The sequence below is a fragment of the Dermacentor variabilis genome, chromosome 1, assembly GCF_050947875.1.
Source record: "Dermacentor variabilis isolate Ectoservices chromosome 1, ASM5094787v1, whole genome shotgun sequence".
In the NCBI taxonomy this organism is placed as follows: domain Eukaryota; kingdom Metazoa; phylum Arthropoda; class Arachnida; order Ixodida; family Ixodidae; genus Dermacentor; species Dermacentor variabilis.
In genome coordinates this window covers 41,778,591-41,792,223 of record NC_134568.1, presented here as the reverse complement: position 1 = coordinate 41,792,223, position 13,633 = coordinate 41,778,591, and the positions used below count along the sequence as shown (strand labels likewise).

At 44.6% G+C, this 13,633-nt stretch overlaps 2 non-coding genes across 2 annotated transcripts; both read left to right on the top strand.

Annotated features, from left to right (window-relative positions):
- Positions 1-139: 139 nt before the first annotated feature.
- On the top strand, positions 140-211 carry TRNAA-CGC (transfer RNA alanine (anticodon CGC)). Its single transcript has one exon. It is a non-coding gene; the product is annotated as a tRNA-Ala (tRNA).
- An 11,082-nt stretch (positions 212-11,293) lies between these two features.
- On the top strand, positions 11,294-11,365 carry TRNAA-CGC (transfer RNA alanine (anticodon CGC)). Its single transcript has one exon. It is a non-coding gene; the product is annotated as a tRNA-Ala (tRNA).
- Positions 11,366-13,633: the final 2,268 nt, after the last annotated feature.

Genomic DNA, 13,633 nt, shown 5'->3' with positions numbered 1-13,633 from the left:
GGCTGGATGAATAATGCCGGAGTTTCAGGTAAATTTTAAGGACTTGAGCTTTGAAAGCATCGTGGTGCCAGGAGATTATGCACTGGTATGTGTGCTAGTTTTGCTGTAGTTATCTTGCTACTATAATGAGATTAAATGCGGGGGTGTAGCTCAGAGGTAGAGTGCTCGTTTCGCATGCGAGAAGTCCCGGGTTCAAACCCCGGCACCTCCATTTTTTTTCCTTTCCGAAAGTGGTGTTTTTTTAACCTTACGTTGTAGAAAAGCAGCCTTCTGTTAGCGTATTTCACCATAGTGAGCTACTGTTTAGCACTTCTGTCGTACAAAACAGGGTTACTGCACACCAACTGTCCCAGACGATTTACTCGTGCGTCTCAGATTTTCTTGTAAAAAAAACATGGTTACTTACTACCTTACTCGAAGTCATTTTCTAGTATACTGTGTTTCCCAGCTAACGTTAGCCAAGCCGTTCAACGAAGCAAATTATTCAAAAAACACAGTGCGAGATGCAGTTATAAGAACTGCGGTGTTAACTCGTCAGTGTCTATGAACACCAAACATCGTAGATTTTATAATCGTAGTTTGTACCGTGTTTTTTGAAATATTTTATTTTATTGAACATATTGGATAACGTTAGCTGGGGCGCGGCGGCCGCATTTCGATGGGGGCGAAATCCGAAAACACCCGTGTACTTAGATTTAGGTGCACGTTAAAGAACTCCAGGTGGTCGAAATTTTCGAAGTTCCCCACTACGGGGTGCCTCATAGTCCGAAAGTGGTTTTGGCACGTAAAACCCCATACTTCTTTAACGTTAGCTGGGATACCTTATATGTTTTTGTGTAACGTGATATTTTCCTTAAGCTTATTAAAGTACTTGAAACATGGTTCCGCTAGAAAATTAATACCAAACTTATTTTAGTGCACAATGCTGCCCTACTTCGTCCGCTGAACCTACAATGATTTATCTTCAATACTGTCACGTTTTAGCGACGGTAATGAACTACAGTGTGCAACGCAAGTTACGAAACTAACTGTTCACTGGACGAACCTGCGCCCAGCAAAAAAAAAAAAAATTGTTGCTCAGCACATTGAGAGTGGAGAGCACACTCGCCAATCGTCGAAATCTGGTTCTGTGGGTCAAGCACGTCTGCTTTTGTACATCACTTGTCCAAGATGGCGGCGTAGTTGCTGGTGGCTGCATGCCTTTCAGAAAATACTGCACAATTCGTATCGCAAATTCAATCTGATTACACGCTCGGGTGAACGATAGCCAACAGATAAAATCAGCGATAATATATCTAGCCGATACAGAAATGTCCGTTGCGCGTCTTGGGCTGAGCGATAACACTGTAACAAAAATTATCTCGAGAACGGTCACCAAAAACATAAACAATTTAAGCACATGTCAATATGCACTGGTCTTTATGGGAAGCTTCAGTTGGAAACGCAGCTTAAAGGGACACTAAAGGTTACTATTAAGTCAACGTGGACTGTTGAAATACCGTCCCAGAAACCTCGAAACGCTTGTTTCGTGCCAAGGAGAGACTTATTTTAAGAGAAAATGCGTTCTGAAGCGTCCGCGTACCTCTAGCGCAGTTCAAATCGCCCGCCCTCCGATCGAGGAGAACTGACATCATGGTCTCATAGTGACGTTGCGCCATCGGTGAGTAGAACAGCGTCCGCAGACGGCGCTACGGCTTTTCTGCGCAAAACGCGAACGCGCGGCCAGAAACAGAGCCAAGACAGAGCCGACAGCAGAGCGAAAGCGGGAGTATGGTGTCTAGCGGAAGGAGAAACGAATTACGTCCCACGTTACGTCCCACGGCACACGGAGAGTCCGTTTTCGTTAAACTATAGGCTGCAGCGAGCTCGCAGCGTGGTCGGCGTGGTCTATGAGAAGCGACGAGCCTTTTCGCACTCGCAACAGGGCATAAAAATGTGCGAATCGACGCAAAACTCGGCCTAGAAACGTGCTTCGCCACAGCCAGGGCTCAATACGACCCAAGCTGGCACGACCCAGATGTCGTTTCCCGCACCGCCACCAGGCGCCGCTACTATACCTCACACTCCAGCGCAAGACGCCCATAAGCTAGTACTTCATTCTATGACGCTAACTTCGACGCTCGTCGCAATGGACCCTGACACCTACAGATTGGCTCGCGATGGTGGGCTCAACTTCAGCGATTTGAGCACCGACGAGCGCGACCTGCTTCTGAGGGCTCGCACTGCCGGCGTCGTTGCGTACTACGACGGCGGCCTCGACACCGGCTCTCCGGAGCGGGAAAGCAACGAGGGCTTCCCACGACATCACATGGACGTGGCATTCTCGCTGCTTGTTCCAAATGAAAGTTTCGCGAGCAGAACCCTCACAGCACGACGCGATAACGAAACTACTGAAACTCCAAAGCGTGCGCGGCGCAGAGTCGAGCGAAAACGAAACCTTTCGAACACCCATATTACTGAAGGGTAACGTCAAAATATTATTTTTTCCTAGAATCGAATAGACGTAGACAAGTAGCATTTTTTCCGGCTTATAATCGAATGAAATGATATTTTTAATACGAGTAGTTGAGTATTAGTAACACAAATTATGAGGAGACCTTTCGTCATCGGGCTAGTACCGGAATGTCGCTGGGGGGTCTCAAATCGTGTCATGCATTTACCTCAATTTCTCGGTTACTAAAGCTCTGTTCGCGATTATATTGACGCCTTAGACGTTCTAGAACATTGCTCTACCACTTTAACTTGAGTTTCTGGTAACCTTTAGTGTCCCTTTAAGGAGCTAGAAATGTTGAAAAAATCTCGCCAAGTTGGCTATGCTTCACTGGCGAAATACCTACTCATTTGTTCATCGTAATTATTTTACTTCACTGTCCTAGGGCTGTACTTCAAGTTAAAATTGATGGCGCCAGTACAATTTACGATTTAGTAAAGCAATGAAGGGGGCTAGTTGGTGAACGTTCATGGTTATATTGCGCTCAGTTTTACAAACACGATACTAAGGAAGGACAGGACGTGGACGGACGAAGCGCAAATCCGTCGCTCGTGGACGGACGAAGCGCAATTGCGCTTCGTCCGTCCACGTCCTGTCCTTCCTTAGTATCGTGTTTGTAAAACTGAGCGCAATATAACCATGAACAATTTACGAACTTTTGGCAAAAGTATGACAAACGTGCCAAAATGTTGGTTTTCCTTCAGTTTTAGGCCTGATTTTCGCAACGAGGCGCTCCATCTGAAAATATCATAGAAAGCGCGTAAGATAGCTTGTTTTTTGGCGTTTCTTTTATGTAATTACCTCATTTTTATGTTTATTTTAGGGGAGATATAACTTTCTTTAATTTGGAAACCTTGCTCGGCATAGTTCCGTACAAGTTCACCGCTCCGCAAATTGGCTGTTGTGCGTCAGACAGTCAAAACGAGCAGCGTGGGACTTCAGCACTTGAGTGTTGTTTTCCAGTCCAAAAACTATTATCAATGGCATCTTTGCCTTTTCTTCCTGACTTACATCCCACAGCCGGTCAGAAACTGGAAGGTTAGGCGAGTGCTACCGGAGATTGCTTCTTCTATCAAAGCCCACTTTTTTTCTTTTTTTCTTACATTACAATTGACACGCTTCTCTGAAAAGATTCGCAAAAAGAGCCCAGAGTGCGCATGCCGGAGATTTCTGGTGCACATGGCGTGCTTATCCCGCAAGTACATGTAGAGAGCGGTCAAGCAATGCCGGCTTTGCTATTCAGCTGGCAAATGAGAAAAAGAAAGAAAACATGCGGATCCCACACGCTATGGGAGTCGGTTTACACGAACCTGTCATTAGTGTTTGCAAAGAACAATGTTCTAGTTTATCAACCATTTGCAAGCATACAGCAAATGATAAGCGGGAACCGACTCGCTCGACAGGAACTTGTGGCTCTTGATCATGCGCATCCTACGCATGATTACGAAGAAATTGCGGCGACGACGCTGGATGGACAACGTCATGACGACAATGACATGACAGCGGAATCACTGCGACAAAATGATGATGATTGAACGGCCACGAAGACATGACAACGAAGCTGCGAGGACGATGAAATGACGACGAGGGCAGGACTATACTGATATGACCACATTGAAATCGCTACAAACAAAATGACGCCGACGAAGCGACCACGACGGCATGATGACGACAGTATGGCGATGACACTATGACAACAATGACACACATATAACGAGTCTGGAATAACGATCCTGCCATGACGACAACGGGAGGATAACGCTGGAGCGACGGCGATGGTATGATGACGACAGCGTGATAGCGATGGCATGACGAAGAAGCTGGAATGACGATGACGGCATGATGATGCTGGAATTACAACGAATGTGTGACGATGACGGCGTGACGACGAACGCATCGCTACGATAAGCCAGTAGCATCAGCGAACTGTCAACCGCTTCAGCATCGTGAAGGTGTCAGCACGCCCCACCGGACCAGCGGTGATGGCATTGCGTGACATGCATGGTTGACGAAGAATGCGCGGTTGTAAAGCGGTGTTTTCTGGATGCTGCTCGACCGCGGATCACGATGACGGGATCAAGAAGCTCCTGTGAAAGCAAGTGTAACGGCCATTGCTAGCCGCTCAAGACGACTGTCAAACGAACCAGTTAATTGATTGTCCATTCAATCAGCCGATATGGGTCAAGTGAGGCAAGTTTGAACCCCTTCTTCAGCAAGTGGTTCCCTCCTGTATCTTGGGTAGTTAACTGCTTGGGCCGGTGGGTATTCCCACATTGTGTTTAGTGAACAAAGGTAATATGTAATTGCGCGTGGCCATCTCTTGAAGGCGGAGTCTTCGGTTACTTTAGATGCTCCGATTAGAGGAAGGTGTACCTGTCGGTTTCTCTGACCTACAGATATAGGGAGGGCAGAGGGGATTCAGGTAGACATTTTTCGGCTCCTTCGGTGTACATCAGTTCAGTCACGCCAGAGTGTTGCGAAGTAACCTTGTCTATTCCTGGTGTAAATTATATTCCTTCATTCCCGATGAGAAGCTGCTCCTCTTTTCAACGTCGTCTTTGGTGTGGATAAGGCAGACGACGGCAAGGCGACATACCCCCTTTTGATATGCACGACTACAATTCTTACACACGACATTGGGATGACATTGCAGTCCATAGACACTTCGTATAAAGAGCCGCCAGATGAAACGATCAAGAGCTGCAGGAGAAGATGAAATAACAGTCGATTTAATCAAAGATGGAGGAGACATAATACTTGGAAAACATGGAAAACATATCAGGACACATATAAAATCTAGTACAGTTCCATATGTCACATGGTGGCCGCATATGATACATAGGAATGAACGGCTTTTTAATGCCACCGCAATGTGGCTCACTGGAATTAGTGAATATGGCGCATAGGAGTTTTTTCGATTGGGCACAGAATGCTCACTGGATTCAGTTCCACATATGCGGGATTGTTCTAAAAAATGGTTAAGTAAATTTCCTGAAAAAAATTTCTCAAGTTTTTACTCTCTTATTTTGACTCGCTAAGAAGCACTGCATGCGTATTCACTAGGCTGGTTGATGAGGTGGGTCGCGCTGCATATGCCAAAGGCGATTTGAAAGAGAAGAGTCTTGCATTTATATATTGTATTGAAGAGAATGACACACTTAGGCTCGCGCGGTCGGACTCCATGGATGGAGAGGGGAAGAAGAAGTAGAAGTAAACAGGCATTCTGGCCGATAGCAGGCTCTCTGCATCTCTGCTTTATGATGGCGCAGGCGCGAAACACGGAGCCACGGGTCTTAATCCCCCTCCGTCCACGACCCTTCTAAGCGCCTGAGTCCGTTCGGGCTCGCTGTCACTAGCGCCCGGGGATGGCGTCCAAGCCTCCATGGTGTCAGGATTGGGGGCTGAATCCCATCGCTCGTAACCCGTTGTCAAGATTGGAGTCCGGCATCAATTCGAAGGTAGCTCGCCCATGCCGTTATCCACGCTGAGGACGATGATGAAGGGAAGGACTGCTTCTCACCGAGAACGAGGAGAGGGGTTTATTTACGGTATTTACATGCAGTTCATCAGTCTAGCATGACTGCGAGAGAAAGTACGTCAGTCTAACACGACTGCTTGAGAGAGTGTCTCAGTCCAACGTGACTGCTTAAGTGTGTCGAGCATCCGCACAACAGCAGTTTTTAAACACTCGGTCCTCCCGCGATACAAGGTGACGCGAACGTTCGTTTAGTCATCGTAAACTGCCGCCTCTCCGCGGGACAGTTTACACAGACACATGCACACGCACACACGTGTTCACGGTCCGAAACGGACACCACACGAATTTTGTAGAACTCGGAGGGGACCCGGGTAGCACGCCCGGGTAGCCATTGTCCTGCGTCTTAGTCGGCACGTGGGAAGGGGCCTTCGTCGGCGTTCCCGCGGCAACTCCCCCACTCATAGCAGAACAGGGCGGCGTTGTCGTGTTGCGCACAAAGCCTGCTTCGTCGAACTCCTTCAGTCACAACGGCGACGAGGCCAGACCGTAACGGTGGCGGTTTCAGCACAAAGCCTACTTCGTCAAACGCATCCTAGCTAAAGCGACGGAGAGTGGAGGATGCGCGAATTGTTCCCGACACAAAGTCGACTTAGTCGCGCCATGGCCAGTGGTTGGCGGCGGCGTTCGAAGATGAGGTTGCCACCGCTTGCGTAAATGGCTGGCAAACTTGCACTGCAGCTGGCCGTTCTTAACAGCGCCTCCATGTCCCGGAAAATCTCGACTGTCTAGCGCAGATAACCGCTGGGCAGGAAGAGAATGCCTGGTGGCCAGGGGGTGATGCCTTGGCTCGCAGCGACCACTTGTGTAATGTCACCGCCCCAAAACATCCAACAAGGACCACCAACTGCAAAATGAACCCCACAACACGGCTCTACGCCGAGATGACGTACATTGGCTGTTACTTTAGACCCTATAGGCTTCAAAAAAAAAAAAAATAAGTGCAGAAACAAAAAAAAATGCTGCATTTCGCAATGCCAATTTCTGAAGCAATTTCGTGCTGACAAATTCAGCAATCATGGAGCGAATCTTGCTAAATGAGATGCGATCTTCTTGGCTTAATAAAATTAACACTAGTAACCCTAAAATTTAGGCGGGACCCTCAAACGTAGAATTCAAATTAGCCTACTCAAACCATTCGCATTGCTATGCAACTTTCCCTTCTTATATCTAACGGAGAAGTTGTACTCTTGGAGATTAAGACTACATCGGAGCAAGCGGCCATTTTTGTGTGACATTTGATTGAGCCACGTCAGAGGACATTGGTCGGTCTCGAAGATGAACTTCGCTCCGTACATGTAACACGACAACTTCTGGGCGGCCCAAACTAAACAAGCGCATTCCTTCTCTGAAGCGCTGTAGGCTTCCTCTCTTAGATTTACTTTACGGCTGGCATAGAGGATAGGATGCTCCTCGTTATCGTCGCCGACCTGACTAAGTACCACGCCCATACCTCTGTCGCTTGCGTCGCATTGAACTATTAATTCCTTTTTGTAGTCTGGCGCGCGAAGCAATTCAATGCGGTCTTCGAATTGAATTGCTACCATTTGTAAACGCAAATATTTTCCGAAAAGTTTTCGAATATTTGAAGCCGTGAACTGTTTTTGTAATGAAACATAACATCTCAGCTAAAATACATTAAATTTCATCTCCACGAACACAGTGTTGACCTAAACGATGACGACTTGCGCATTATAGCAGGCTTCGTCTATGAGAGAGCCAGACCTTACCGATTATATACAGCAATAGTTCGCAGCCTCCCAAGAATCCTGTACATCCGAACAAAGTGCTTATTCATTCCTAATGTTCGATTTGTGCTTTTTTTATTGGCGTGTCTTATTAGGAAAGAATGGCGCCTTCAAGTGGCACCGGCTACTCCTCGTCGCCCGGCAAAGAATACTATTGCCACAACATTGGTAACGGAATGCGGTACAAAATTATCACAAAAACAGTCAGTCAGTAATATCCAAAAGTTCTGTACATGAGTCCAGGGACCCACAGAAGATGCACGTGTATGCAATTGCATATATAAACGCATGTGCTTCGTTTCGTCCGCGACATAAAGTTCAGTTTCACAGACGAGTGTACAGACCCGTAATTATACCCGTAAATAACATACTAAATAAACTTCTGAGAAAATAAGCATAGACTTGCATTGTACGTGTATCTTTCAGCGGAAAATACAATATAGATCTAAGATACTGGTGGTTTCCAAGGAAACGCTTCAAACGGCAAGCGCTTTTTTCTGAAGCCACCCAGTTGGCCATGTGCCAAGTTTATATTTCTTTAGGGTGAATGACCCTCGATCTAATAGAATTAAATTTGCCCGCAACTATATAAAGCACTGTTTTTGGGCATCGTGCAGTGCAGCTTACATGTGCTAGGAAATACTTGCGCTACAAATATCCGCAAACTTCAGAGTGTGCAAGCACAAGCACTAAGAACTTGTCTCGGTCTCCCCAAAACTACGTCATCGATTGCGACAGTGGCCATTGCTGGAGACACTCCTTTGACAGTCTACATAGATACTGATATCCTGAGAGCACACATCCGACACCTGACTCGGATTCCCTCACACCATCTTGCTTGCTTGCCAGCAAAGAGGCCATATTCTACTTTTGCCAAAGGTGTTCTAAGACATCAGTCCTACGTGCCATCAGAATTTACGCCGAATTTCGTTTTTTCCTCTTAAGTAGTTACTCATGGCAGGATTCTTTTACATTGCCGCCACCCATGAGATTAATTCAGCCTGTCTGACTTTCCGCTTGACGTTCTTTCTTGCTGTTTTGCCCACCCTACAGGCCGCATACTTGCTGGTAAGCTTCCTAGTTCTTTTCCTCCACTGTGAATCAATGTTATTTTCTGTACAAGTACCTGAACACTCTACCAGTCCATTTACATTCTTCCATATTCCTCAGTCGTTCTTCATAATCAACTTTACTATGAGCTTCCCTCACTTCTCAACCTTGTCCATCCTCCGTTGGAGTAGAGCGCCCCCTGCTACCAACGCGCGATGAAAGACTGCGCGCTTTCTCCCCGCCTTCTTCCCGTGCGCGCGCTAGTTCGAGCCGCCATCCTTCTCGGCTCACATTTGCACGCTTTCATTCACACCCATAGCATACGGCGAGCGGCCGCAATGTCATCGCACTTGCACTTTATACGGAACATCACGGTGACGGCGACATGCACACCGATGGTGTAAATGCGCCGGGAGTTTTCATATAATTCCCATTGCAGTAAAACAATAATTCGGTGCTTTCAAACTGTTGATCAAACTAGGTATTTTTGCTGAGGCGACCGGGTCACTGTTTCAGGAGCAAGCAGTCTTCACTACGTGAAAGAGGATAGTTTAATCTCTCCCTTTTTTTTTATTTGTGAACCCGATTCGCAGTTCCATCCGCTGAAGCGTTTCCAGGAATAGTGCAGTGAGTTAGCATCCACTGAAATGCTGCAACGTAATTTGTAGCACTTGCTTCTGTTAGCTCTTTCAGCGTTTCGTATAATAAATATGTATTCAAAAAATTATTGTTCATGCATTTTAGCGAGGCGGATTTGGCTTAAGAATCACTGCGTGCTGTCTATTGATGCTGTGAAGCGGAACGCCAATAGTACAGGGAAAAGTTCAGCGATAGTAGAAAATGAGATCACACGTGGCCTCTGCAGAGTATAAAATGAACAACTGGAAGAGCTCCGCCCTTAAGAGGAAGCTTTAGCTCGAGTGCTCCTATCTAAATACATGTAAAAGGAGAATTCGTTTTTCTCGGCAACCACTGCACCAAAATTGACGAGGTTTGTTGCATTTAAAAGACAAACTTAAAATCTAGTGACTGCTGGTTTCGAATTTTTGAGTTAGGTCGTCAATCTTTTATTAAAAATTGGCGAAAATCAAAAATTTTCAAAAAACGAAACTATCAAGTTTACAACTCTGTAACTCAACCACTAAAAATTATAATACAATTCTGTGAATTGCATCTAAAAGTACATCCATAGCGGACTAAATTGATATGTTACACATGAATATAAAAAAATTTAATCATAGGGAAATACAACTTTTGTAAAACCGTTGTAACCAACGTAACAAATTCATGTAAGATGTAAAATGACATATTGAATTTGTCCGCTTTGAATGATCTAATGGATGCCGTTTACAGAACCGCGATATCAGTTCTTGATGCATAGCTATCAATTTGTAAACTTCGTGCTTCTATTTTTTCCAAGCGGCTAATATTTGAAAATTGTTTTCGAAAAATTCAAGCCATAAATCGAAATTCCGCTTCCAACAGTCACTAGAATTTAACTTTCTCTTTCAAATGCAACAAATTTCATCAAAATCGGGCTAAAATTTCATCAAACCGAGCTAAAGCTTCCTCTTAAGAGGAAGCTTTAGCTCGGGCCCAACTCCGACGCGGCCTATTCAAATACATGTAAAAACGCAAAAACGATTTTCTGAGATAACCCCTGGACCGATTTTAATGAAATTTGTTGAATTTGACAGGGAAAGTGAAATTCTAGTGACTGTTGGTCACGGAATTTCTATTTAGGCCCTGAATTTTGTTAAAAAGATTTTCAAAAATTCGAAAGTTTGAAAAAAATAGAAGCATGAAGTTCACAAATTCATAACTCTGCATCAAGAGCAGATATTGCGGTTCTGTAAGCGAGATCCATCAGATCATTGAAAGCGGACAAATTCCATACGTCATTTTATATCTTACGTGAATTTGTTACGTTGTTTACAAGGGTTCTGCAAAACCTATATTTCCATTTTACAATATTATTTTACATTCATGTGTAACCTATCAATTTTGTCCGCTTTAAATGTACTATTAGATGCAGTTCACGGAATTGTATTATCAATTTTCGTTGCTGAGGTATAGAGTTGTAAACTTGATAGTTTCGTTTTTTGAAAATTTTCATTTTTTGCCAACTTTTAATAAAAAATTGACGACCTAAATCAAAAATCCGAAACTAACAGTCACTAGATCTTAAGTTTTTCTTTTAAATGCAGCAAAGCTCGTCAAATTTGGTGCTGTGGTGGCCGAGAAAAACGAATTCTGCTTTTACATGTATTTAGATAGGAGCACCCGAGCTAAAGCTTCCTCTTAAGTTTTGAGGTTGGCTGGCTGGCTTTGGCTGGATGAATAATGCCGGAGTTTCAGGTAAATTTTAAGGACTTGAGCTTTGAAAGCATCGTGGTGCCAGGAGATTATGCACTGGTATGTGTGCTAGTTTTGCTGTAGTTATCTTGCTACTATAATGTGATTAAATGCGGGGGTGTAGCTCAGAGGTAGAGTGCTCGTTTCGCATGCGAGAAGTCCCGGGTTCAAACCCCGGCACCTCCATTTTTTTTCCTTTCCGAAAGTGGTGTTTTTTTAACCTTACGTTGTAGAAAAGCAGCCTTCTGTTAGCGTATTTCACCATAGTGAGCTACTGTTTAGCACTTCTGTCGTACAAAACAGGGTTACTGCACACCAACTGTCCCAGACGATTTACTCGTGCGTCTCAGATTTTCTTGTAAAAAAAACATGGTTACTTACTACCTTACTCGAAGTCATTTTCTAGTATACTGTGTTTCCCAGCTAACGTTAGCCAAGCCGTTCAACGAAGCAAATTATTCAAAAAACACAGTGCGAGATGCAGTTATAAGAACTGCGGTGTTAACTCGTCAGTGTCTATGAACACCAAACATCGTAGATTTTATAATCGTAGTTTGTACCGTGTTTTTTGAAATATTTTATTTTATTGAACATATTGGATAACGTTAGCTGGGGCGCGGCGGCCGCATTTCGATGGGGGCGAAATCCGAAAACACCCGTGTACTTAGATTTAGGTGCACGTTAAAGAACCCCAGGTGGTCGAAATTTTCGGAGTTCCCACTACGGGGTGCCTCATAGCCCGAAAGTGGTTTTGGCACGTAAAACCCCTTACTTCTTTAACGTTAGCTGGGATACCTTATATGTTTTTGTGTAACGTGATATTTTCCTTAAGCTTACTAAAGTACTTGAAACATGGTTCCGCTAGAAAATTAATACCAAACTTATTTTAGTGCACAATGCTGCCCTACTTCGTCCGCTGAACCTACAATGATTTATCTTCAATACTGTCACGTTTTAGTGACGGTAATGAACTACAGTGTGCAACGCAAGTTACGAAACTAACTGTTCACTGGACGAACCTGCGCCCAGCAAAAAAAAAATTATTGCTCAGCACATTGAGAGTGGAGAGCACACTCGCCAATCGTCGAAATCTGGTTCTGTGGGTCAAGCACGTCTGCTTTTGTACATCACTTGTCCAAGATGGCGGCGTAGTTGCTGGTGGCTGCATGCCTTTCAGAAAGTACTGCACAATTCCTATCGCAAATTCAATCTGATTACACGGTTGGGTGAACGATAGCCAACAGATAAAATCAGCGATAATATATCTAGCCGATACAGAAACGTCCGTTGCGCGTCTTGGGCTGAGCGATAACACTGTAACAAAAATTATCTCGAGAACGGTCACCAAAAACATAAACAATTTAAGCACATGTCAATATGCACTGGTCTTTATGGGAAGCTTCAGTTGGAAACGCAGCTTAAGGAGCTAGAAATGTTGAAAAAATCTCGCCAAGTTGGCTATGCTTCACTGGCGAAATACCTACTCATTTGTTCATCGTAATTATTTTACTTCACTGTCCTAGGGCTGTACTTCAAGTTAAAATTGATGGCGCCAGTACAATTTACGAACTTTTGGCAAAAGTATGACAAACGTGCCAAAATGTTGGTTTTCCTTCAGTTTTAGGCCTGATTTTCGCAACGAGGCGCTCCATCTGAAAATATCATATAAAGCGCATAAGATGGCTTGTTTTTTGGCGTTTCTTTTATGTAATTACCTCATTTTTATGTTTATTTTAGGGGAGATATAACTTTCTTTAATTTGGAAACCTTGCTCGGCATAGTTCCGTACAAGTTCACCGCTCCGCAAATTGGCTGTTGTGTGTCAGACAGTCAAAACGAGCAGCGTGGGACTTGAGCACTTGAGTGTTGTTTTCCAGTCCAAAAACTATTATCAATGGCATCTTTGCCTTTTCCTCCTGACTTACATCCCACAGCCGGTCAGAAACTGGAAGGTTAGGCGAGTGCTACCGGAGATTGCTTCTTTTATCAAAGCCCACTTTTTTTCTTTTTTTCTTACATTACAATTGACACGCTTCTCTGAAAAGATTCGCAAAAAGAGCCCAGAGTGCGCATGCCGGAGATTTCTGGTGCACATGGCGTGCTTATCCCGCAAGTACATGTAGAGAGCGGTCAAGCAATGCCGGCTTTGCTATTCAGCTGGCAAATGAGAAAAAGAAAGAAAACATGCGGATCCCACACGCTATGGGAGTCGGTTTACACGAACCTGTCATTAGTGTTTGCAAAGAACAATGTTCTAGTTTATCAACCATTTGCAAGCATACAGCAAATGATAAGCGGGAACCGACTCGCTCGACAGGAACTTGTGGCTCTTGATCATGCGCATCCTACGCATGATTACGAAGAAATTGCGGCGATGACGCTGGATGGACAACGTCATGACGACAATGACATGACAGCGGAATCACTGCGACAAAATGATGATGATTGAACGGC